At 40.0% G+C, this 26,145-nt stretch overlaps 1 long non-coding RNA gene across 1 annotated transcript in view; it reads left to right on the forward strand.

Annotated features, from left to right (window-relative positions):
* Positions 1-1,139: 1,139 nt before the first annotated feature.
* The window catches only part of LOC136424474 (uncharacterized), a 50,940-nt gene continuing 25,934 nt past the window's right edge, over positions 1,140-26,145 (forward strand). The window contains exons 1-2 of the long non-coding RNA XR_010753893.1: positions 1,140-1,240; positions 25,670-25,812. This is a non-coding gene — a long non-coding RNA (uncharacterized lncRNA). The remainder of the gene's footprint in view (positions 1,241-25,669; positions 25,813-26,145) is intronic.

A 26,145-nucleotide genomic window follows, 5' to 3' on the forward strand; every position in this document is an offset into this window, starting at 1 on the left:
TGAAGTGTTGAGCACTTGCGCTTCTTTTAAAGAAATGTCCATCTTTTTACACATCTGATATATTTCTAACACTTTGAATGCGAAGGCAAGCATTTCTGTGCCTTTCCATGCTATTCATACCCTGATGGAAAGAAACCGAGAAAAATACGACCAACGCATCATTAACTGCAGTGTATAACCAGATCGCACGATGCCGCTATTGTACATGACTCTGCACTGGCAGCCTCTCCCAAGAAATGTGCTGTCATTTCTTCACGAAAATTTCCCCAGAAGAATAGAGTAGAGTAGAGTAGAATACTGTATTGCATGCTGCTCATATCTACTTAGTATATGCTTTGGTGTAATCAGTACAGACTGTTTGTTTTTCCCATGTCCAGGTTAATTCCTGAGTCGTAAACAGTACACTCCGGACATGGGTACGTCGGTAAACTTCGCGTACGGATGAAATCTGAGCAATGTCTAGACCAGAGTAATACGGAACAAATAAAGGATTTCCACTTTCACAGTCAAAAAAGGAAACGAAATTAAAACCAAGGAAATAACAGATGGCTTTCAGCAAAAGAATAGTACATTATAACCACTGTATTTGTATATTATCAAATGGAAGAATTTGTTAATATTTGAAAATGTGACTATACTTTTCAAAGTTCGTTTTAATGATAAAACTGGAACAAGTAAACTTGTTTTTTCTACAACGATTTGGTGTCACGAAAGAGGCTTTATCATTTCACCTCCTAGTCCTTGGTGTTAATGTTACACATCGTCTGTTTTTAGGTAACGTCAACACTTTTAAAGCAGTGTTTTACTAATATAGCTTATTATTGTTTTTTATGTGTGTTTTTTCTTATGGAGGGCACCACCAAAACTTTGGTCCTACAATTAACCTACAAAATACGAGGAAAACTAAGAAAACAGCTTAACATCTGCTTGGTAATTTTTCTAGGTCATATGTAACGTTAAAGGTCCGCGCTGCGACATGGAGTTGTGTCACACTTGACTTCATTATCATGCAATATGTAAAAGTATGATTGAAAAAAAATCACACAAATTGTTCGTAAAAAGATCGTTTTTTTCTCTAAAATTCGTTGGGCGAGCAGGTCGCAGCGAGGTCTCCGCCCTAGTGGAATGGGGGTATGAGCACGTGCAGCACCCCCACAGCACTAACGGTCTGTCCCCGTAACTTCTCATGTGTTCTGACTTGCGGCGCGCAGTTCAAGACTTCTGACCTTCCAACAACTTGGTAAGTCCAAATTCAACTTTTTCTAGACGTTTATTCAGTGTCACCGTCGTTATAACTTGCTATTAACTTCCTAGCTTGTTTAGGAAACGTTGAATTTGTTTTTGGGATGATTTTTGCTTGCAAGATTTTGAAATCTTGAAAAATGGAGAAATCGCGTGGTCCACGATGTTTTTCTTCTTTTTCCCACGGGGTTTGAAGAATGTTGAGAGCACAAGTTGTCAACCTGTCTTCGCTGTTTCTTGGGGCTGTTAATCTGTGTCTTAGATGATTGTCGTCTCTAAAATATGTGGAAACACATTTCTTATCATCAACATTGAATTTGAAGGATAAAACTAGAGCACAGCCCTATAAATTGGGAGGGGACTAGTGTGTAAAAATCATAGGAAACGCCATAACCTCCTTGCATGGTCAGTGTTTGCTGGCCTTTGTAGTTTTGTTTTTGACAAACTTAACATTATTTTCTAAGATAATCGGGAAGTTTTTGTCAAGTTTCTAACTGCATTGCTATTTCTGCACCAAACTTGATCGTTTGAGGGTTCAGAAAAGGACGACTTGTCGACCTACACGAAATAGACTCTAACCAAAGATCATCAACATTTTCAGTATTTCGTGTAGGTCGACAGGTCGTCCTTTTCTTAACCCTCAAACGATCAATCTTACTCTAACTTAGAGTAAGATTTATATTTAAGTAACGTAAGTAAACAGAGAAGATTTCAGTGTTGATTTCCACCATGTTGGAAAACTTTCACTCTCGTCACACCTAGTGGTGTGGATCTAAACCCGAGTTTAGGTTTAGGTTCGGACTCGAGTCCAGAGGTTTAGGTTCAGGTCTGGACTTGAAAGTCCGGACCTGAACAATAATTTTGGAATATTTTTTCGTGTTACATGTAAAATTGCATATTGGCAGATATTTTACATGTAATTTGAAAACTATATATACGGAATTATATACAGTCGGTAATTAACACAAAAGTTCAGTTATAAACACAAAAACAGCAATGTTTTAATATTTTTCTAGCGCAAATTTCACGATTTAAGGAAGGTTTAAGATTGTTTAAAACAAAAAGGAGTGTATGAGTGAGAGAATTTTTTTTCAAGTCCGGACTTGTTTCCAGACGTTTAGGTTTTTTTGGACTTGAACCTAAACGTTTTACAAGTCCGGAACCGGTCCCGCCGGACCGATCCGCACCACTAGTCACACCCCTAGCCACAATATTTCTTTTAAACTTTCTTCATTGATCAGAAGGAGGTTATAATATTTTTATCAGAAAAATTATGAACGTTTTGTCTAACTTCTGTTAGATTATGTTTATTTTTTTAGAGTTCCCTTATGTAAACTCTATGCTAAGATGGTACAGTTTACTAACAGGCATTAGTTGATGTAACCAGTTGTCCTTTACACAAATAAAGATCTCTTGTTGTGAAATTCTTGTAACCCCCTCCATTCAACCACAGAATGCTTTTTCCCGGTCCCTCACGTTGATTGAGACTTAAGAATCTTTGCCTTTTTTCCTGACACCAGAGATTGTATTAACAGTTGGAACTCTAGGTTTCATGTTTCTTTTATCAATTCCCTCCCTCCTTCCTTCCTGAGATGTCTCCACAGTTGCTTTGTAGTACTGACAGTGAAACAGCTGATCAGACATCAGAGCCAGGGTCCCAGCAGTGCCAGTTGGCCTGTAGCTGTAGCTGTAGGTTACCCATGCTGTGTACCCCTGTGTTGGGAAATGAAGACATGATTCAAAACAGGTTTTCCTGACCACACACTAAAAATCTCAAACTCCAAGTCGATGTTTGATGCCAAAAATCATTGTCTGGTGCAACACATTGTATTGTGCTGTTGCAATCCATTTAAATTTTGATGGTAAAGTCTGAGTCTTCTGCTAAATCAAGTTATTGTACATCACTGGAGATGCAAATTGTGGCTGTAGTGACTTGCAAATTATATAAAATTCTGGATGCTAATTATGCGAGTACATTTAAGTTCAGAAAAGTCACCTAATCATTGAATTAGTCGTCTGATTACAAATTTTGTGTGTGGTGGCTCTTTTAAAACACCGGACCTCCGGATTTACGTCTCATCTGAGAGGATGGCCCTAACCGAAGCTAGGTACTCATTTTTCAAGTCAGGAACAATTGCACAACATTGGGGTGACCAGGTAATACCCTCGGGCGCTGACTGCCTTTAGATTATTTTAATTTACACTTTTTATAGAGATATTTATGTAGAACCATTTAATAAGGTGGATACAACCTTTCAACTTGAACTTTCAATAATTATAAGGTAAAGTTCAAACTCAAAGTTTCCCCACCATCAAAGTTTGGCCCTGTCCCAGCTTGTATGGTGATTAAGTCGTTAGTTTCCCCTCCCCTGGTTTTGATTGACAGGTGGAACATCAGAACCAGTGAACCTGGGGTTATCTATATTCCACGCCTGACCTCTCATGACCTCTGATGACATAATCCAAATGGCAGCCACATTCCTCTACCAGGGTCCAGATTTAGGGACAGATTAGCTTACAGTAAGCCGATTAGAGGCATTGTGCTTTATCTAAATCTCAGATTAACACTTGAGTTGTGAATAGATCTATAGAAGGAAGCTTTCACTCTTACCAAGCTTCTGTTTGGCAGTGTTGTAGTCCTCATGTACCCTGAGTACCATCCTCGTAGTGACCGCAGGCTCAATGATTGTCTCTTGCGAGTGGTCACTTCAGAGGATGGTACTCAGGCTAGTCCTCATTTCTATCTATGTTTTACCATTTTTACTACAGTCAAACCTGTACAAGTGACCACCTCTGCAAAAGGACCACGCGGACATGATTTGTGACCACTTTTTGGTGGTGCCTTAGATAATTTTCACCATTGTCTACGGTTCTGGCATGTTTTAACATTGATGTTCATAAAGGTATTCAATTTAGGATACACTTGTAAGAGGACGAAGTTCCAAGTTAATTTTCTGCTCATTTAAGTATGAATTAATCAGGTTAAAAGGTGTCTGTTAATATCAATTTTCTGAAGATTTTGAGGTGAAAAATATTTTCACTTTTGTGCTAAAATCTTGCATCTAGTTAACTTGAGTAGCAAAATTAGTTAAAATAATTAAGTTAAACTGCAAATTGTTGAAGGTTGAAATGAAATGAAAAGTACAGTAATGTTCAGAATTTCACGTTTACTCCAATATTGACTATTCAAAATCTTTGGAATTTTTTGAAAATATCTTAATTTCCATGGGAAGATATCATAGCAGTGGTTAGTGATAGTGGTTGGGAAAGATTAAAAGGTGGTGAAACTATTTAAATATTTCCCTTCTTCCTGTTTACAGTTACAGTTACACCCACCTGTCTATGTGGTGACTCATGGAGAACTCTGGGGGGCTCCTCTACCAGGCTCCACAGGTCACTGGAAAAATAGTTGAATTTTCTTGGTTGCAAATTGTACTCTCTGGCCATTTAACTTCTTTGGTATGTTATCTACTATTCGGCCAAATTCTACTGTTTTTTCAGCGACTTACGGAGCCTGGTAGAGGTCAGTTTGGGGAAGCTTGGTTTAAATACGTTGTAGAAGGTATAGGTGTAAAGGTAAAGCAGTCATCCTTAACTGAGGTTAAGATGAAGCTTTTTCAAGTAGCTAGTGGTAGTGCAAATCAAAAAAAAAGATAATGAAAAATTTTCTCAGACATATTCTACCAGCCAAGAGAGTACTGTCGATTTGCATGTCATTTTTATGTCATCTCATACCATGAAGGATAGCCTGAGTTTGGGCTCAATAACCTCATTGCTTGACCTAATCAGATATTTTCCCCATTGACACAAGCCTGAAGAATCCTGTCACAGTGACCACCTGTTCACATAGTCCATATTCTATCAGTCCTCTGAGTGGTCTTCTTGGGCAGGTTTGACTTTCTAGAAGAGCTTTGTGTGTATGATTTTCCAACTGTCAGAACCACAACTGAACTTCAGCAATTGAAACCTTTTCCTTCTCACTCATCGCTGCCTTCTTTGTTGTGGCCACAATTTATTAAAGTCTCATAATTAAGATGACAAAGATAAAAGAGTTCCTCTTAGAGGAAACTGAGAGTGAGTTGTAGAAATCCCCAGGCTGCCCTAGGGCTGTGTGTCAGGAAGGTAGGGTTCCAATTAGGGATTCCAGCCACAAACAGTTGGAGTTTTGATGATGAAAGTTTTGAGGGAGTGTTTTGGAACAGGAGTGTGGTAGTGACAGGTGGGGAGCAGGTGTGAGGATGGGGAGGGGGGCAGTGGTGGGGAGGGGGGCATTATGAATGGCGGAAATGTTAGGGAGGGGGGCATTATGAATATGAAAGACACATCTGAAAAGGAAATTACTTGTTAGGCAGGTGGTTATTTTCATTGTTAACATTTTGGAAACACATACACTTTTTGGTGTAAACCACAAAGGGGAGGGCTACTCACATATTTCAGATGATTTTCCTTTAAAAAATTAAAATGTAGAAACAAAACTCGGAAAACAATTGGAAAGAATTTATGACATTCATTCCCTGAAAACACTGAAAATTCATACACTGTAAGCAATATTTAGATAGAAATTTTAAACTTACATTGTATGAGAACTAAATCATGTTCACAAGTAGGTGAATTATACATACATAATTCATACTTTTTTTACCATTGGCTATTCAAGATGGTACTTTTGCAACTGTATAGAAGTTTCTTTTAGTTTGTCTTAAAATTAAAGTTAAATACTAGTCTTTGTAGCAAGCTAACATGAGAAAAGAAGCATCTTTTATTAGGCATTCTCACATTCAGAAAGGAAAAAAAATGCTTCAGTGCCCTGGTCAGGCCTTTCTGAGAAAACTCATGACCCTGAGAAGCAAAAACAGGAAAACCCCAACCGCTGAAATAACTCATTTATCTGCCTTGTCCAATCACTACCCAACTTCAAAGCCTGTAGCATGTCCAAGAAGTTTCCGTAGGAGTGGAGTTGTTATGACCAGATGTGCTGTGTTGAGAGACAGCTTGTTTGAGAGTTACTAGTATTTGAGAGTTATTCGGAAGTCTTTCCTGAACATTTGGAGACGTTTACTTTTCCACAGGTGCAGAATGTAGACTGCTTTCATGTTGATGTTTTCTGAATGATCCATTAAGAATTTAGAGCTAAGTTTTGCCATTCGTATAAACATATAAACTCTTATCTAAAGGCACTAGAATAGAACATGCAAAGTTTGACATACCTGTTCCAAAAAGCCTTGTTTAAAAATGATGATGTGCAGAATGGTACTTACTGTAATTCACTTTATCTTCACGGTGGCAGAAGTTCATGGTGTAAGGAAAATGGACATTTTCACTGAATTTTAACTTCACAGTGGCGGCAAGTGATTTACAGAATGGATGTGTAAAGGAATCATAAGAAGAGGTTTTTTCATGTGATGATATGTTCACGGTACAGACATGACAGAGGTGACATAAATTTACAGTGAAAGAAACAAGAATTACAGTATTATGAATTATAAGACAATCCTTCCCTCCCTTTTTTCCTTCCTTACTTTCCCCATTCCTTCTTCCATCTTTCATTCATACATTCATTCATTCATTCATTCATTTTCTCATTCATTCCTTCTCTTATTTACTAATTGATTCAAATTGAATTTCAATTGATCTATCAATGCCCCACTGTTTGTCAATCCGATCTCCCCTCTGGAGGTTTATAAAAACCTTGTGGTCCCCTAGGATGTCAGGGACCTCCCACAACCCACATCTGAGCCTCAAAAACAGCTGAGGAAACTGACCTGAAACTGGAGTGATGGGACAATTTGTAGCCTGGGTGCCATCCTATTTCTACCGGGGCTCCTACACTCGCTTCCCTCAAAAAAAAAAAATTGTTGAGGGAAGCGAGTGTAGGAGCCCCGGTAGAAATAGGATGGCACCCAGGCTAACAATTTGTACTGTCACACTATGGAAAGACTCTCTTGGGGTATTCAAATTAATTGTACATGGTTGATATTACACACATTCCTTCTACATTGCTCAGTTCTTGATTTAGTCCCAGTCAAATTCTCAACCAAAAGCATTGAAACATACAGATTTTCTGAGTTTGAAATGGAAATAGTGTACATTCAAAACATGACCTGCAAACTAGTAAAGGGTGTTTCCACCTGGAGTATTTCAGAGGATATCAGGCATTCACGAGAAAGATTTCAACTTCAATGAGCATATCTTTTTTTTTCCACAGCATTTGATTCATTATCCAGTTGAGCTACATAAATTTGTCAAAATTGCAATGAAGATTGATATGGACAAGATATGCACCTGATCATCATTCATATTCAATTTGCTGCCTTCAGAAATACCCCATGCACACCCTTCCCACAGGATTACTATAGTTTAGAAAGGGCTTTTGTGGCAGTGTTCACGCACTTCTCACAACTTTCTACTGACAGACACACTCAACCTCCTAGTCTTCTGTTTTCTCGGTTTGGGAAACAAGCCAAGGTAAGGGCTTTGGTTTGTAGGTCTTTCAACAAAGAAGTACTAGTACCTTTTTTGTGAATTCATATTTATGATTAGTTGTTATAGCTAGGCCATGTTCGATGTTAGTAGACTTAGGTGTGCCACTACGATATTTTGGTAGAGTGGAACTTGTTACCGTCAAGTATTGTAGAGGCATCCTCATCAGATAGTTTTAAAGTTAAACAATGCATATAGGTATATTTTTGGTTAGGTACACCGGTTCGCCTATTCCCAAGATAGTATTCAAAGCCTTACAAGACTGAACTCCATGTTATTGTAACTCCCCTTGAAGAAATTTCTATTTTTCTTTGAATAATTCAATGCCCCTAAGGTTGGCCTATAGTACTTGACATTGTCCTAGACTGGTTGTTATGTACATTTTGCACAATTGCCCACTATCAATGTTATGTGGGTCCACTTGTCTACCGGTAAGCGACTTTTGCCTTTTCCCCGGATTTCTTTTCCCTCTCTCTTTGCCTTTTTGCCTTTTTTTGCATTTTCCCTTTCTTTCTCCATCCCCCACTCCCTCTCTCTCTCTCTCTCTCCCTCCCCCTCTCTTTCTCTCTCTCTCCCTTTCTCTCAAGAGATTGAAATGAAGTTTATACAGTTGTTGTTCTGGCATTCCCCCAAGGTTGTCCCCTGATGATTTGTGTAGTTTGTGTGTGGGAGTGTCTCTCAGCAGGGGGGAAATGGGGGTGATTCATAAAAGACAAACTAATTAATTAGATACACCCTGTGGATTGAGTCAATGTGTAAGTAATGAAGACATCAGCTCTTCTGAGAGAAAGTTTTGGCTGTGTTCCAGTGTGATATAAGCACATGTACATGTAGAAGTCTCTGCAAGTTTAACCCTTTTACAAGACAAGGGACAACAGACAACAAACCAGATACATGGAGTTATTTGGTGAGTAAGTGAGTGAGTGAGTGAGTGAGTGAGTGAGTGAGTGAGTGAGTGAGTGAGTGAGTGAGTGAGTGAGTGAGTGAGTGAGTGAGTGAGTGGGATTGGGGAAGGGAAAGATATGTATTGTTCAGCCAGTCTATCTGGTTCAAATGCAGTGTTGCTATCAAGTTGCATAACAGTCTCATGATGCAGTCAAACTCATGCACACACACACACACACACACACACACACACACACACACACACACACACACACAATTTGTCAGTATTTCTGCCAGTTGCTGCTGGCAAACGAAAAACCTTTTGTACTGCTTCTTATTTCCTTTGCACCAGATTATAACCTCTTTTGTAGAATGAACTCATTTTCTAGACTTCTTTAATGGTGTTAAGCTGTTCTTGTACATTTTCATCACAACATACAGCATGGTGTATCTCAAAGTGGACAGTTCTCTAATGTTTCCTGTCATTCAGCAGCCCTACTAAAGATTAACCTTGTCTCATAGCCTGTGCCTCCGGAATGTGAAGAGGATTATCCTATCTCTTGAGATAAGATAAAGATAATCTCTTAGATGTAAATAAGAAGTTGATGATATCTTATACGATTTGTCTGTAGCTTTATGACATTCTAGCTCTATCATTTGTCAAATCAATGACCAAACGTTTGTAACAACTTATGGTTAGAAAGTGTACCTTAACCTTCTCCTTGTTAAGGTAGTATTTTGGTACCAAATTTGTAGTGGGTCAGGGTTAGGCTACAGAGAGAAGGTTAAAAAAATGAAACCTGGATGTTGAAGAAATTTTATTTAAAAAAACTTTAGTCAGCGGCTGACTGCAGCCAATGGGTTCAGGCATTCTCTTCTTACCAGAAAAGTAAGGTCTGAAGGATGGCAACAGTATCCCTTGGCATGGTCATTGACAGCATTTTGGTTGGGGGGTTCTTTTATACATTTTGGGGACAAATGAGCACCTAGGGCGCAAGCTTTCAAGGGGGGGTCTGGAGGTTTTGAAATGGCATTTCCTGCGTTTGGTTTCAAAGCAGAGACTGACGATAACAGCGGTGTCAAATGTATGCAGTGATCATTCTCTATCAGGTGGGGTACTTCCAAGTGTGTGTGAAGGTTCTTCTTACCACACACCCACTCTACCCCCACCACCCCCAGTACCCCCTCCCAATACCCATCCCCCCTAATACCCCCCTACAGGCATGCTTGGATGGTTAATAGTGGACATTGATGAACGACTGTTTGTTTAGACTTGTGGCCCCTGCTGTAACCCCAGATGACATTATCAACTGGCCTGGTCAGATACAGAATCAACCTGTGCATTGAGACTGACCCTGTCTTCAGATTCACACTCTTCCATTCAAACCCCTTGCCCTCCTTTGATTACTGTAATTTACTTTATCTTTAGCCTGAATTCAATCAAGCCTCCTGTGACCGCTCGCCGCCCTGTAACCGCCTCACAACCTCCGTGGGGAGGGGAGAGAAACCCCCGGACAGCTTGAGTTTGCGTTATACAGACTACTTCTTCACGGTAGCAAAGTTTCGCGATGTAAGGAAAATAGATATTTTCACTGAACTTTAACTTCACAGTGGCAGCAAGTATAGAGTAGAATAGAGTAGAGAGTGATTTACAGAACGGATGTGTGAAGGAATCATAAATTGCAACAGGTTTTTTCATGGTGATGATACATGTAGGTGATGATAATTTCACGGTACAGAGGTGACATGAAAACAGTGAACATGAAGTTACAGTAAAAGAAACAAACATTTACAAACATTTTGATAAAAGAAATTTATAGCTGAAGACATTTGAAGGAAATTTATGTGTTGGATATGCCAGCCCATGGTAATTTATATTTAGCCACTATTTCTGGCATGTCATATTTATGGTCCAGTTTGTTTGCAGAGTGTGTCTCTGATCAGTAAAGTAATCCCCAACATTGATGTCAGACCCATGTGTGTGTTTTGACCCACATACCGTTTTGCTGGATGCGGAAACAAAATTATGGATTAACGAGATTCTAAAAGGGATGTCTGTGTTAGGTATGTGTTATCATTTTTCTTGCAAACAGCTGTGATGTTTGGCACAATATTGTGTAAAGTTTATCATCTGATATGCAACCAAGTGTCTGTTAGCTTAATTTTGCTTTGACCAATGCTGGGGTGCTCCTCTACTAGGCTCTAGTAGGTTCTTCAAAATGCTCTAAAGTTCTGGCTCTCCTAAAGATGAAAAGACTTACAAACAACTACCTGCAGTATGCAAACTAAGAGGTTACAACAATGTAGGTCAGGATTTGAGAAAAGTCCAAAAGGCTATAAAAAATAGTAAAGACTACACATCATAGACCACAGCATATTAATCATTGAGTACAAAACTGTTGCAGTGACAGAGTGCAAAACGCATTTTGAGATTCTACTGTTGAAATAAAAGGTAAAGCAATCATCCTCAATTGAGGTGAAGCATGATGCTTTTTCAAGCAGCTAGTGGAAGTGCAATGCAGCTTCGCCAGGCCTACGACCCCGGCTTTAGCCAAGCACACCAGGTCACCCCTACTCTTCGCAATACGTGTGTTGGGTTCTCTTACATGCAGAGGTTTGACATTTAAGGCTAATGCCTGAAACTCACTCATACACATGGCAACCACCTTTACACCCTTCCACGAAAGGACGATGCCACTCTTTTCCTGTCATGTCCAGACCCGGGCGCGAACCCTGGCCGCTGGCTCCAGGAATTTGAACTCACTCAGATGCAATTCTGCTGGTATCTTACCGAATTGAAAGTTTTTTTGTCTATCCATAGCTTTCAAGGCACAAGTAAAAGTCTTGCTTGTTTTTTGTCATATGGTTTTACGCAGCTGAGAGTATTCAATTTTAATGAGCTGTTTTAATAGATACCAGCTTGGATTTATGGCATTCTTTTGCATCGCCCACATAGCAGAATATTTGAATCAGTCCATTGTCATGTCCGATATGCCATGACCACACATATGTATGTTCGTAGCCTGGTTACCATACAATCCAGTCAGGGCCGTCTCTGTAACTTTTTTCAATCCTACTCATTGTTTGTGATTTTTGTTGTCAATTTTCGTTGTTAAGTCTGCCATTTTAGGCTGATGAAAATCAGGTTTATGAACTTCAAGTTTAGTTTTTTTTATGGATCAGGGGAAATTTTTGTTGGTCCCAGCAGTGTAAGCAAAATTTGGTCCCAAGATGGAGGGATGGGTCCTTGAGACAGCCCATGGTACCTCTATGGGTTGGTTTCATTTACTACTTTGCTCCCAGAAATTCTGTGTGAAAAAAATAAGCTGACAGAAAAAGATTAATCCATAGTAGAACAGGGGCTGGCAAAGGTTACTAAAACACCCCAAAACTAGCTGTTCAGAACGGTTACCAGGCTAGCATGTCTTTGTGGCCTGTGATATTTCACATAACTGGGCAGACTAGTTTATTTTTGGATGGTGCACCACTGAAGTTTGGTGTGAAAAAAATAGGCTGACAGAAAAAGACCAATGCTAAGTAGAACGGGCTGGTAAAACACCCCAAAGCTGGGTTACCAGGCTAGAGTGTATTTGTGGCCTGTGATGTTTCACATAACTGGGCAGACCAGTTTGTTTTCGGAGCGCGCGCCCCTGAAGTTTGGTGTGAAAAAAATAAGCTGACAGAAAAAGACCAATGTTATTAAAGTAGAACGGGCTGGTAAAATACGAAGCAGGAACTGTGTCAAAAATATCATATATATATCTTAAAAAGATGTAATTCTAAAACATATATGTTTGAGAGAATGATATATATATTTTGAATAGATAAGATTTCAAAACATATATGTTTGAGAGAATGATATATACTTTTTAAAACAATTCACATTTTAAATCAATATCTTTTTGAGTACAATACATATTCTAGATCAACATCTAAAAATCAAACATTTGTTGTTTCCAAAAACATGTCTGAAAGCATATTGTTGGCTAAAACATGTGTTCCCAAAACCCCTATCATTTCTGAAAGCATATGTTGTTCTCATAAACATGTGTTCCCAAAACCCCTATCATACCCGAAAACATGTTGTTCACAAAAACACGTGTTTCCAAAACCCCTATTGTTCCTGAATGTATATATTGTTCCAACGCGGCGCCGAATCTGTGTCAAAAAGGTCTCGCACCAGGTTTACGGGAGCGTGTAAGTGTACCGAATATGCAAATCAGATCTAAGCTATACTAAACATGCTCCGTCACTTTATTAACTGAATCAGAACACATCGTTTTTTTATATTTTTTATAATGATATCACGCTACTATCGTACATTTGTTATCGAAATGTTGCTGTATCTATGGCTTAGCCTTTTGTCAGTTCTCTAAGAAGTTACGAAACTCTGGTATCGAGCTGTCAGCGATATGGCGACGTCACCACCGGGCGGGGCGGCGCAGCGGGCGGGGCGGGGACAAGGGTACCCGGCGATGCGGGGACAAAGGCGTACGGTACCGGGCGGACGGGGACAACGGCACCGACCGGGCGGAGCACCCGGCGGTGCGGGGACAGGGTTACCGGGTGCACCTGGCGGGTCGGGGTTGGTTGGAGGTTTCAGTTGGCCAACGTCCGGTATAGCGGCGGGGCGGGGACTTCAAGTGTGTTAGGGAACTTTGCAATTGGACCAAATATTCCTGATTCAAAACTTGTAACGGTGCACACCCCCGTGGTAGTGCGATAGCCTCTACCAGGCTCCGCGGATCTGCTTTGAGACTAGCTACAAAGGTCAATCTCGGGGAAAGGGATAGCCTCTATAGCCAGGCTCCGCTGGGAAAATAGTAGAAATTGAGTGAATAGTATGCCCAAGTAGAGGTTGGTATGCCAAGGATAGCCAGCTATGCAAGGAAGTTCAATAGGCAACCCACGTGTTAGGATATTTTCCCAGCGATCCGCGGAGCCTGGTAGGAGGGCCTGCATGGGAGTATACGTAGTGACTACGAATTACGGAAAATTTTTGCCACCGATTACGTTAAGAGCTGATTACGAATTACGTTAAATCGTGAGGCTTTCCAACCGACTTAAACACGTAACGCACGATTCAACTATCTAGTTCTGCGTCAAAACTATTGATTTTTATATTAATTGTGGTGACAATGAATCTATTGATGACCAGACTAAACGACTATAACTAAAATGAGTAGCCGTGACGGCGGCAGGGAATTCTGTATGGGAGGCGACGGCAAGATATTGCTGAACGTACGTTGAACACGTTGAGGCCGAAGGAAAATTGTGAAAATCTTGACCCCCTGAAACGCTATATCATTGATTTTGAGTGCCAAATTTTGCTGGTACACTAAGCTATGTTTGATGGCATATCTATATATAAGTGAAAAAAATTCGCAAGAGTTTAATGGTATGCATGGTGCGCGATGGCACGGTGATTGTAGGTGGGTCCGGGAAAATGGTAAAATCTCGACCCGCTCAAATAAATTTTGAGGGGCAATATTTGCACTCGTAGTGAAAAGTACACAAGGGTTTCTGTTAGATCTTAGATTGTTTGCCCTCCCGACATATTTTCACCGGAGGCGTACATGTAACAATCGAATGTGGGCCCCAAGGCATGCACCCCGAGAAAATTTTGAAATCTTTACCCTCTGAAACGCAATTTCCTGTATTTTTAGGGTATATTTGGCTGGTAGTCTAAGCTATGTTTTATGGCATCTCTTTGATTGAAAAATACACAATGATTCCAGCTTGATATTCAGGGGCAACGCCCTCAGAACATTCATAGATTACGTTTTACGTCGCATAAAGGTAACTGCCTACGTTTCACGTAGAATCAAAGCGACCAATTACGCGTTATATACGGCCAATGTACTGATTACGAATTACGTTGATTTTGGGTGGATGATTACGGATTACGAAGTCTAAAAAGGCCTGATTACGCCTTACGAAAAAGGGCATGCAGGTCCTCTGGTAGAGGCTATCGCACTACCACAGGAGTGTGCACCGTTACAAGTTTTGAATCAGGAATATTTGGTCCAATTGCAAAGTTCCCTAACACACTTGAAGTCCCCGCCCCGCCGCTATACCGGACGTTGGCCAACTGAAACCTCCAACCAACCCCGACCCGCCAGGTGCACCCGGTAACCCTGTCCCCGCACCGCCGGGTGCTCCGCCCGGTCGCTGTGGTCGGTGCTGTTGTCCCCGTCCGCCCGGTACCGTACGCCTTTGTCCCCGCATCGCCGGGTACCCTTGTCCCCGCCCCGCCCGCTGCGCCGCCCCGCCCGGTGGTGACGTCGCCATATCGCTGACAGCTCGATACCAGAGTTTCGTAACTTCTTAGAGAACTGACAAAAGGCTAAACCATAGATACAGCAACATTTCGATAACAAATGTACGATAGTAGCGTGATATCATATTAAAAAATTTAAAAAAAAAGATGCGTTCTGATTCAGTTAATAAAGTGACGGAGCATGTTTAGTATAGCTTAGATCTGATTTGCATATTTGGTACACTTACACGCTCCCGTAAACCTGGTGCGAGACCTTTTTGACACAGATTCGGCGCCGCGTTGGAACAATATATACATTCAGGAACAATAGGGGTTTTGGAAACACGTGTTTTTGTGAACAACATGTTTTCGGGTATGATAGGGGTTTTGGGAACACATGTTTATGAGAACAACATATGTTTTCAGAAATGATAGGGGTTTTGAGAACACATGTTTTAGCCAACAATATGCTTTCAGACATGTTTTTGGAAACAACATATGTTTGATTTTTAGATGTTGATCTAGAATATGTATTGTACTCAAAAAGATATTGATTTAAAATGTGAATTGTTTTAAAAAGTATATATCATTCTCTCAAACATATATGTTGAAATCTTATCTATTCAAAATATATATATCATTCTCTCAAACATATATGTTTTAAAATCTTATCTATTTAAAATATATATATCATTCTCTCAAACATATATGTTTTAGAATTACATCTATTTTAGATATATATATGATATTTTTGACACAGTTCCTGCTTCGTAGTAAAACACCCCCAAGCTGGCCGTTGAGGACAGTTACCAGGCTAGAATGTATTTGTGGCCTGTAATATTTCACATAACTGGGCAGACCAGTTTGTTTTCGGAGCGTGTGCCCCTGATAGAAATGCAGCCATCCCTAATGAAAACATCAGCAGGAATCACAGCTACAGAAACAACCCTGACAGCTTGTCCTGATATTTCCTCACAAATCTGCCCACAAGCATGTCCTGAGGGTCTCTTGGGGTAACCAGAGATGGGCACTCCTGTCCCTCCTACTGGCTCTGTGTCCCGGAGGGTCAAATTGGGGTCAGACAGGACTGGTGATGTGGGGAAATTAGGGACCCAGGAGGCTTCCCTGGGGGATATAGAGTTTCAGCACTTGTAATGTGTGATTTATTGGGAGAGGAAGTTGTCAGGGGGTAAACCAGCTAATAGATGTGGGTTTGTAGGGATTAGAGGGAAGATGGAAAATGAAGATAATTGTACAGACTTCTGAATTGTGCTGTTTGTTTGGATGAAACATAGGATGAAGAAAGTTGAATGCCTGGCTAGCATAGACTCCATAGCTTACCGCTGGCTGTACCTTTTCCGTAGCAAGGAAAAGGGAGAGCCAGCGGTAACTACGGAGGATGGTACCCAGGCTTAAAGTTTTGACTGTATGCTTTTCATAGAGAGATATAGATTGATAATGTATTGTCTTGAAATTAAAACTTTTTTTGTAAAATCAGTCATTATTGTACAAAGTTGCAGTTTTGGAGATGCACAACAGGGGGCATTGTTTAAAACTGGTCTTACAGGATGTACATAAAAATCATGTCTTAAAAAAGATACCATTGAAAAAAGAAGCAAGAGGTTACTACCAAGTTTCTAGAAATAAAATTATAGATAGCAATGTAGTCCTTTAAAGTCCAAAAAGGAAACTGTATTTCCTTTAGGAAGCCAAAATGTAGCACTGTCAACATTTAGGAATTCGTAAAAGAACTTTTTAGAGTCCAAGTCACAGCTTTAGAAGCATTCCCAACACTCAGACCTAATCCCTGATGTCTGCCCTGGAAGGACCTATGTGAAACACATCCTTGAGACGTTTCCTGCCCAAGATCTCTTTAGTACTTGAACTTCTTAACTTTGAGCCCAGAAGTAAGACTTGCTATGTCTACTCAAAATTTGGGAGTTTTCTTATTGAAAAAAACCCACTCAAGAGGATTTCCACTGTTTGCTTTGAACTTCCTAATGTAATGGGATAATGGGGAAAAGCAAATTAGATTAGATTAGATGTGAGAAAAGATGTACAAACCTGAATCTGAGTTTGGGAAAGAATCAGTGTGTTTCTCCCAGTTAATAAATAAGTGATGTAAGGAGTGAATGCATGAATGACTGAAATTGAGAACTGTACTGCTGTAAATTACATAGTGGACCAATGTCCTGGATGGTATTTTGCCTGTTGAGACCGACAAAAATTTCACCCCATTGGTAAAAAAGATCTGAATTTGATGTCACGAAATTGATGAAAATTCATTTTGTAAACTTGGAATGACAGATTTTTAAAGGAACTTGACAACACATGCTCCCAAACAATGAGTGGGACAGAACAAAATTTAAGGCTGGAGACAGCCACGAAGTCCTTGTCCTTGAGAAGATATATCTCTTAGGCATAAGAAGTGTTGAATCAGGCTGGGAGCCAAAGTGAGGTCAGAGGGTTATCCCTACCCTTAAACTCTGGGTGTTCTCCAAAGTCCTGGTAATGTAGGCAGGATGCCAATGTTAAGTAAACTTGGAGTCCCACCGAACAATGGGACTTTCATCACTGCCAACCACCGAGGGACATGGGAGGAAACTACAAAATAAATCTGTAAGAAATGTTGTCCCAAACTCCTGCCCTTGCTTTCACCATGTACCAAGAATGTAATGTTTTGTGTGTGTGTCACTGTGTGTGTCACTGTGCACGTGTGTGCGGTGTGTGTGTGTTCACTGTGTGTGGGTCACTCTGTGTGTGTGTGTGTGTGTCAGTGTCGGTGTGTGAGTGTGTGCGCGCGCGCTCATGTGAGTGTGTGTCTTTCTGTCTGTGAAAAGCATAACTCAAGAAGTCCTGGATTGATCTTTATCATATTTGGTATGTTGGTTGGAGCAAAGTAAGGGAATGGTTAAATTTTGGCCCCTTAGCAGGTACTGCAGTAGAACTTTCGATTTGGATCTCTGGTGTTCTGGACATCCCATGTATGTATCTTTCCTTAGATATTCCTTCATGCATTTGAAAGTCATTTGAGAAATAGCAGAAAAATGTTTAGTATACCTCACATCTTGTGCACATAGGGAAGTTTCTACAAGTTAATTGGAACTAGGGTATCCAGTTTCACACAACATAGGTGATGTCAGAAGTAATAAGGATGTACAGATTTCTTCATGCCAATTAAGCACTGGGTTAAGGTTAATGTTACAGGAAGCTGCCACTTCTGATGTTTCTTGAGACCTAATTAAGAAAGAATGTCACCTTGGGGTTGACCGAAGGCAAGGTTAAGACATTTCAGGAGGGAAACACAGAAGTCACACTGCTAAGAAATATGGCACCTGTAACTGTTGGTGCTTACATGTGGATTTCGAAAAGGTCACGCTGACTTCATTGTAAGTTACTTTTGTCTGCTTCCAAAAGAAAGAGTTTGCAACCATACTGTACATCATATAAAGAATCTCCAAAATAAGCCAATATATGCTGTAACTTATAAATGAATATTGGAAAGCGGATACTAATAAGTGAAGCCTTCCAAAGTCAAAGAAGAAGATGTAAAAGAAGAAAAATGACAAAGTTAGTATGACACATTCTATGTGTTGAGGCATTTATTCAACCTTCCTGACCACTGAGAGCCTGGGTGCTAACTTAGATCACCTTACCTCACCTATCCCTTGAGATGCCAGAATGTTTCCAGGGCCTTCACAGCCAACTCTTCAGCTCTAGTCTAGGGCTAACATGCCCCCAAGGAAATTCTATAACAGAACCCCTTGAGATAGACCCTGAAATTCTCTCCAGATCCCCCAAAGGTTCAAACACTTCAAGTTTTCAACACGTTACTTGGTAAACCATCTGTACAAACTTCTCCTGACACATGTTGACCTCTGCGTTTGACCTTCAAGCGTCTTCAGAAGTGGCGAACACGTTCAGTTTACAGTCAGGGGATCTGGAAAACCCTTTTGATGTGCTTTTGATGTACGGATGTTAGGCTGCGACCAGTACTGAGTGATAAACTTGCTTTAATTGGGTCTCAGTACGTGTAATGAGAAGATCTTGGTGGAGAAAAAGGGTCCTTATCTGTGGCTGGTGGGCCATCACAAGCTGTGATTAAGAGATTTTGATTTAATTGGGAAACACGTTTCTGCACTCTGTCGGTAAGTTTGCTAACTGAAGCAGATAATTTGACTCAGACTAGAGTCTAAGTGTGTGGTGGAAAGTTTTGGTAACTTCTCTCTTTTTCTCAACGAATACAGAAATATATTTGTAACAGTGTGGTTCAAACGCCACTTACTGACCAGTTTAACTTGTCCGGAACTTTTACTAGTTTTAGGCTAGTGTTCAGTGCGTTGGCTTTGTACACTGGCAGGCCTGAGTTCGATTCCCGGGAGCCAGGAGACAACTGTGCTAGTTCTACTTGCCTTGTGTGACATCACTCCCCAAGAGCAGTGGCATTCAAGTGTCTTAATGAGGTACAATTTACTGTTGTCCCTATCATGACCTTAATTATATCAATTATCACATAGGAACGTTGCATAATGCGCACAAATAATATAAACAAGTAGTTTATGCAATGGATAGTAAATAGGTTTAGAAAGTACATGTACCAGTATTCCAGCCCCATGTATGACTATGAATATGAGGGAGCTCCAGGCATTAGCCTCAAGCATCAAACTGTATCAAAAAGAGTAGGGATGACCCTGTGTGCTTGGATAAAGATGCAAGCTGTAGCGAAGCCGCATTTCACTGAACCAGCTACTTGGAAAAGCATCATACTTCACATCAATTAGTGAGGACTATAGGAGAAGAAGAATTCTTCTTCTTCTTACGGGTTGATTGCAAAAACACTTCTCTACTTTGAAAAAGGAGAGCAAAATCAATTTTCATTCTTTCCTTGAAAGCTGTTTGTACAAGACTTGTGCCCAAGCCAAGAATCCCGTTGTCTGACCCCAGCCCACTTGTCCCTGATCCTAGCTTCCTTACCCCACCCTTCACTATCAGTGTTTGATAACTAAAGGGACTTTGAAAGGAAAAGCACTGATGGTGTTTTGACTGGTGGATTTGTTTTATCAGACCGTTTGTTGTTGGAGATTCCAAGGGGCAAAGAGAAATTTGCCATCTGTTTAAGAGATTTTTGTAAGTCAAAATTGTCTAAAAGCTGCCAGTTATGACTTATAAGTTAGTTTGTAGGTATGTATCTACTGTAAATGCAGATATAGAAAAGGAAACTCTTGAAAGAACTGAGTACAAGAAAACAAAACAGTCAAGAAAACTTTAGAAAAATAGGAGAAAGGGATAAAGGAAAAGGATGATGAAAAGACATGAAATGAAATGAAAGAAAAACAAATGAGGAGAAAGGCAAAGAAAAAGGAGAAAGAAGAAAAAGACTAAAGAAAAAGAAAAAGGAAAGAAAGTGTTCACATTGAAAATTCTTTTTTTTCTTTTTTACTGTAAGTGTAAGAGTTTTTTTTCCAATGCAAAGGAATGACTCACCAAATCTTGGAAGGTTCTAAAAGCTTTTATTTCTTTACTCGTGAAACAAAGAAATGCCTTCCATTGACCTTGCAGTTGTACCTTGCAGACACAAGACTGCATGATCAATCCTCACAGGAATGTTCCCATATCAATCACTCTGAAACATGCTGACATGTGTTCAAGCAAGTGTTGACATTTTCTCTCTCCTTAGAGAAAACAGACTTTCTCCAAGGCTTCAACACTTCATCTTAAGCCGTCCATCTCTTCCTTATGACCCTCAGGTCACCGTCAGAAGTTTTGCGGCTTTTTGGCTTAAGATATCTTAATCCCCTCTTAAGATGTCAATGTCTTAAAGTGTTTCTCCAGACATGTCTCAAAGTCAAAGATCATATTGCTTTTTCGTACCAGTAGAAGTAACCTCTCCAACACCTTTGACTTTTAAGTAATCTTAAGATTCACGAAAGTGTCTGAATGTTCTCCGTAAAAGCTAAATCCAATTAGAATATCCTTCAAAGTTTGGTATTTCCCAACAAAATTATGAGTAATAGAGAAAACATATCTCTAACACTTGTGACTTTTTAGTAACCTTGTAGTTCTTGCAAGTGTCTGAATGTTTTCTGTAACAAGTAAATCCAATTAAGATATCCTTCAATCAAAGTCTGGTCTTCAAAGGGGATAGGCAGGCAAAAGAGAGAAGAGGCATTTTCACAGTGGTTTTAATGTCTAAAGGGGTCACCGTGAAAACTGCAAACATTCAAGCAAAGTTATCAAAAGTAACACTTTGTCATCCGCCCTTTCTTGGTCTAGCAGATTCCTGTAAATATAAGATTTCTTTGTTGTGCTGTGTTTTACTGTAAAAATCATTAGACTGTCATGGAAAGAAAAATGAGTCAACTGAAACATTGCAGGAAGTATTGATTCAAGTGACAATGTCAGCAATCATTTTGAGTTCTGAGGCAATTCTTTCAATATCATTGTGGCAAACATATTGATTATCATAACATTTTTTGCTCCCTATGGTTTACAAGAAGTTATTTTTGTGTCCTCTGGTGTATAGAAACATTGATCAAAGCAAAAATCAGATTTCAAATAGCTTTATCCATCTGATAAGAGTCAGGGATGAAAAATTTTCCAAAGGATTTACTGTAAAACTGATCCCATGTGATTCTACAGTGGTATTGACTATTCTGTTGTGTCAGAAACATTGATCAGTAGAGAGGGTTATTTTTTGTGCTTGGAACACTCTTTTTCTGTATTCTGCTTTATGGAAGTCACAATATTGAGCAAAAGTTTTAGCTTACCAAATTGTAAGTTGATGATATGTTATTTGCAATCTTTCAGGGTTTTTTGTTGCATATTACAGGTTCATTTTGAGCCCTTGTTTTGCTTCTTGTTGACCTTGACATTTCCATGCTTCATTATATAACCTTCATGGAGTCTACAATATTGACTTTTACATTTTGATGAATAGATTATTTTTCACCTGAAATTCTTTACTATTTTTGCATCACATGGTCCTTTGAAGGGGATGTTTAGCCATTTGTCTTTGTCTGAAGGGAGCCTTGAAAACATCAATGGATAACTGTACCACACTTTTTTGTTCAAAAAGATAAGACTATGAAGAGTGGTAGGGGCCATCAACCCCTCACCATAAACCTTAAAATCACCCTAAGAAACAGCAAGGAAACTTACTGTGAATTCATTTACCTTTGCGGTGTTTTTATTTTGTGGTAGCAGGGAATGGAAGACTTTATTTGATTCCATACCTCCCGTTGGTGATTTCAAAGTTTAAGAGTTCTAAGTTCCTAAGTTCTAAGTACAGTCAAACCTGTATTAGCGGTCACCTTTGCATAGCGGCCACCTGCCCATAGTGGTCACTTTTTGTCGGTCCCTTGGATTTTTCCCATTGACATAAGCATTAAGAATTAGGCTATAGCGGCCACCTGTCCAACGCGGTCGCGGCCAGACGATTTTCGGTCCCGCGAGTACAGTAACACTGCCGATAACGGTCACGGCGCGCCGGTAGAAGCCGCATCGCCACCGCACGCCGGGTTCAAAATCTTCATTTTTTCACGCAGTTATCAAATTTATGCGGACTCAACTGGATAGGATCATAATAAAGAAAACCAGAATGTTTTATCTTTGTTAGAAAATCCATGGTTTGACGCGAAGTCAAGTATAATTTTCTTTAACGTTACATGGCTTGCGTTTGTACATCGTGGTAAAATTGACCATTTCTGTGCATTTCGACTGGACAAATATTACGGCAGCTTTTTGGAAAATACAACACACACATGTACCTGATGCGGTAAGTTCGCGAAATGTTTGAATGCCGGCCCAATTTCCGTTTTCACCGGGAATTCATTCAAATTGTGCTCAAAACGTGTTTCGCGCAATTTTCAAAATGGCGCTGATACAAACTGGATAGGTAGCAGCATAAAGGTCATCGGAAGACACCACTGTTACGGAGGTATAATATACTAAATTTATTTTGCTGTAAAGTATCACTGAGGATAATTACTAAACCAAAAGCTTCAAAATTAATGTGGATAATATTACTATGATGTAAAATTTGGGCTGTTGCAATTTTCTGAAAATACAAAAAGCCCTCGAAAGAGCGACCTTTTTCTGAGTACTCTATTAGCATAATGGTCGATGCTGATCAACACAAGCCACGCGGGAACCGAACCAACACAACAAGAGACTAAGGAATATTGTCGCCACGATTTTATGTTTGAAAACGGTCGAAAACGAACAGTAAGTGACAACTGAGCAACATATATTTTGTTCTTAACTATCTAGGAGTTGAAGAACAACAATCGAACTTTACATGTGTACAGTACGGTGAATAAATGTATCTCAGTGGGTACTGAAAACACGTGTCACTCGTGGTCAATTAATCGACATTTTCTCTATAGCGGCCACCTGTCCTTAGCGGCCAGTTTTGGCCAGTCCCTTGAGTGACCGCTATAGACAGGTTTGACTGTACTATTCACTAATTCAGTATTCTCAAAGAAGCCCCAGAACAGAAAGAAGGTCGGATATTTGCTGTGTAAGCATCAACCGTGGGTGATGAAAGTGAAATTAAATCAGTGACCACTAGACTTTGACAGATGACCCTTAAGTGACCTACACTTCCACTGGTGTTCCTTATATTAGCTCACTGCATTTAAAATTCAGCCCTTCCTTCTTTGAAGTTTTGTTCCTCTTCCTTCTTTTGGGCACTTTGATCATTTACCATAGAATTCATTAATTTCTTTTTGTTAGGAGAAATAAATGAGACTTTTTGTGTGGTGTTTTATTTGTGTTCTCTGTTTGTTCTTTGGTGGTCCCAGGCTGAAAAGAAGGTGCATTTCCATTGGAAAGGGCTGTGTGGACAACAAAATGGCGGGTGGCCCTCCCTTTGCATGAGAATGTTCAGGTCACAGTTCTGTGCCCTGGGAAGGTTTAATGAAGTCAGACCCACCTCATAAATTCTACTGGGCCTGTACATTTTTTGTTCTCGGCTTTGTGAGTTCTTTTAGAAATATTCATTTTTAAATAGTCGCACAATATGAAACTGCTACTGTTACAGTATGGATAGCTCATTCACCCTTTTACATTCTATTACATTTTGTATAGCTTTCTTCTTTTCTTCCTATCTTTCTTTCTCTGTCCTTTTTTCTTCATCCAAGCAAAAAGGATTTTCAAGAATAGAATTGCATGATAACTGATAAAAACAGATAATCTACCTCTTTTCAACAATACCCTCGCCTTAAATTTCCATTTTTTGTGTGCGATGGCCAGAAATGTGAGCCGTGTGACACAGTGAAGCCGCGATGCACTACCACTTTTAGCTAAAGGAAAATGCATCGTGCCTCATGTCACTTCAATTGAGGATGACTGCTTGACATCATCTTACACTGTCAAACCTGTACGGACCACCTCGACATAAGGACCAATGTGACCACTTTTTGGTGACCCAAGCATTCAGAATCCTGTCTATAGTAACCACCAGTCTACCAGATTTTATCGGTCCCCTGGGTAGTCTTCTATCATCTATGGGCCATTTTGACTATACAGTATCCCCATCTCTTGAGCAGATAATACAATTATTTCCACCACAGGCCTACTGTGCACCAGTGTGTGTCTCCTCCTGTGGGCACCTCAGCAGATGTTAGGGGGGACAGACAATACTGCCTGACAGGGGGTGTCATGGTACCTCTATCAGTATGATATAAAGAGCAGACAATAGCTATGTATTGTCAGCTGGCTGAAAGTAAGGGAGTGTACATTATTTCCTATGAGTCAAGGTCTCTGAAACCTTCAGCCTTTTTATTTTCCTGTTAAAAAATCTACTTCAAAATCTACTTACTAAACAGTAAAGGCTAGCAATCGTGAATCACTAATCTTGATATAATCAGGTGGGGCTAAACGTGAGCATCATTATCTTTCCTCATATTCTAACCTACTCAGTGCAATAATGAACAGTCCCTGGATGTATTTGGGTCCCTGTCACTCTTGGCAGGACCTCACAGATGTGGAACCATACAGAACAATAGTGAACCTTCCCTAACAATAGCTGTGTGACAGCAGGCCTCAGGTCTGGTCATCACTCCACAGGAGGGTGCACCTAGGGGGCCAGAAAGATGTTCATACAGGTGGTAGGGTTGGGACAACAAAGAGCACATCTCTGAGGGGAGGACACACTTGTTGACTGAGTACAAGGCTTTGGAGACATGGGTTGAAAAATGGCACGAAAATGCTTCAAATACTCAAACTGTATTTATTTCTACAACTTTTGTGGCCATGTTTTATTTCAACTTTGAAGTTGAGCAAAATAGTGAAAATGGAATAAGGACAGTTACTGAGTTAACGCAGAAAGGTATTCATGATAAGTTATTGTACTTTCTGTTGTGCACATTTTTGTGTATAGTCTTTTAAAATTTCTTCCTCAACATTTCTTCAGACGTATGAAGTCAGAAGTATGGTGACTTGTTTCTTAGCAGGTCTTTTTTAAACGAGTTGTCTTAGCTCATGGTCTTATACTTTTACCTGTTCCTTAGCATGAGATTTGATTGAGAGAATCCCAAATATCTGTACATGTCATCAATTATAAACTATTTTTGGCATCCCAAAACTTCACATATTTATGAAAAAGGCTTCCCATGGAGATGTGCTCTCCTTTCAATACCTTATCCAATTACCATCATTACCATAAATTTCATGCACAATTTGCCCCCAAGGCACTCACCTTCCCCCTCATGAATATTCATGAGTTCAGGCCTGACTGATAGACAATTGGTCGAGGGGTGCCAGCTCATGAATATTAATGAGTCATCCTTTGTGTCCCTGAAGGTGGCCCAGTGTGATCCTAGTGTGTGTGAAACCAGCTGAGCAGCTTGCAGTGCCGGGATCCTTGCTAAACACGCCGTTCCTTCTACGTCAAGACGTTTCACTCGAAGACATCTTGGATTTAACACCTGTGCAGGTAGAGCAAGGTAGGTGTCACCTTTGTTAAACAGGTGTGTTGTTTGTTTGGGGAAGCTTGCGTTAATGTCTTGGTAAACGTGTAGTGTGGGGTAACATATTGACATAGGATTCAGCGCACACTGACATGTGAAGTACATAGTCAATATGTCTTACTAGAAGTGACATTAACTGTTGTAAATGGTATATGTAATTAGTAGGTATAGGGGGACACATGTATTTTTAATGTCTTGTGGTTTGAAGTCATTGGAGGAATGTTTAAGAGTTTGTTTCCATGTTACATGGTGGATATTGTTGTTGTCACGGTCGGCGTGTTCTGTGTAGGGAAGCCATATCAGAGGCAC

Source organism: Branchiostoma lanceolatum, chromosome 18 (genome assembly GCF_035083965.1).
Source record: "Branchiostoma lanceolatum isolate klBraLanc5 chromosome 18, klBraLanc5.hap2, whole genome shotgun sequence".
Lineage (NCBI taxonomy): Eukaryota > Metazoa > Chordata > Leptocardii > Amphioxiformes > Branchiostomatidae > Branchiostoma > Branchiostoma lanceolatum.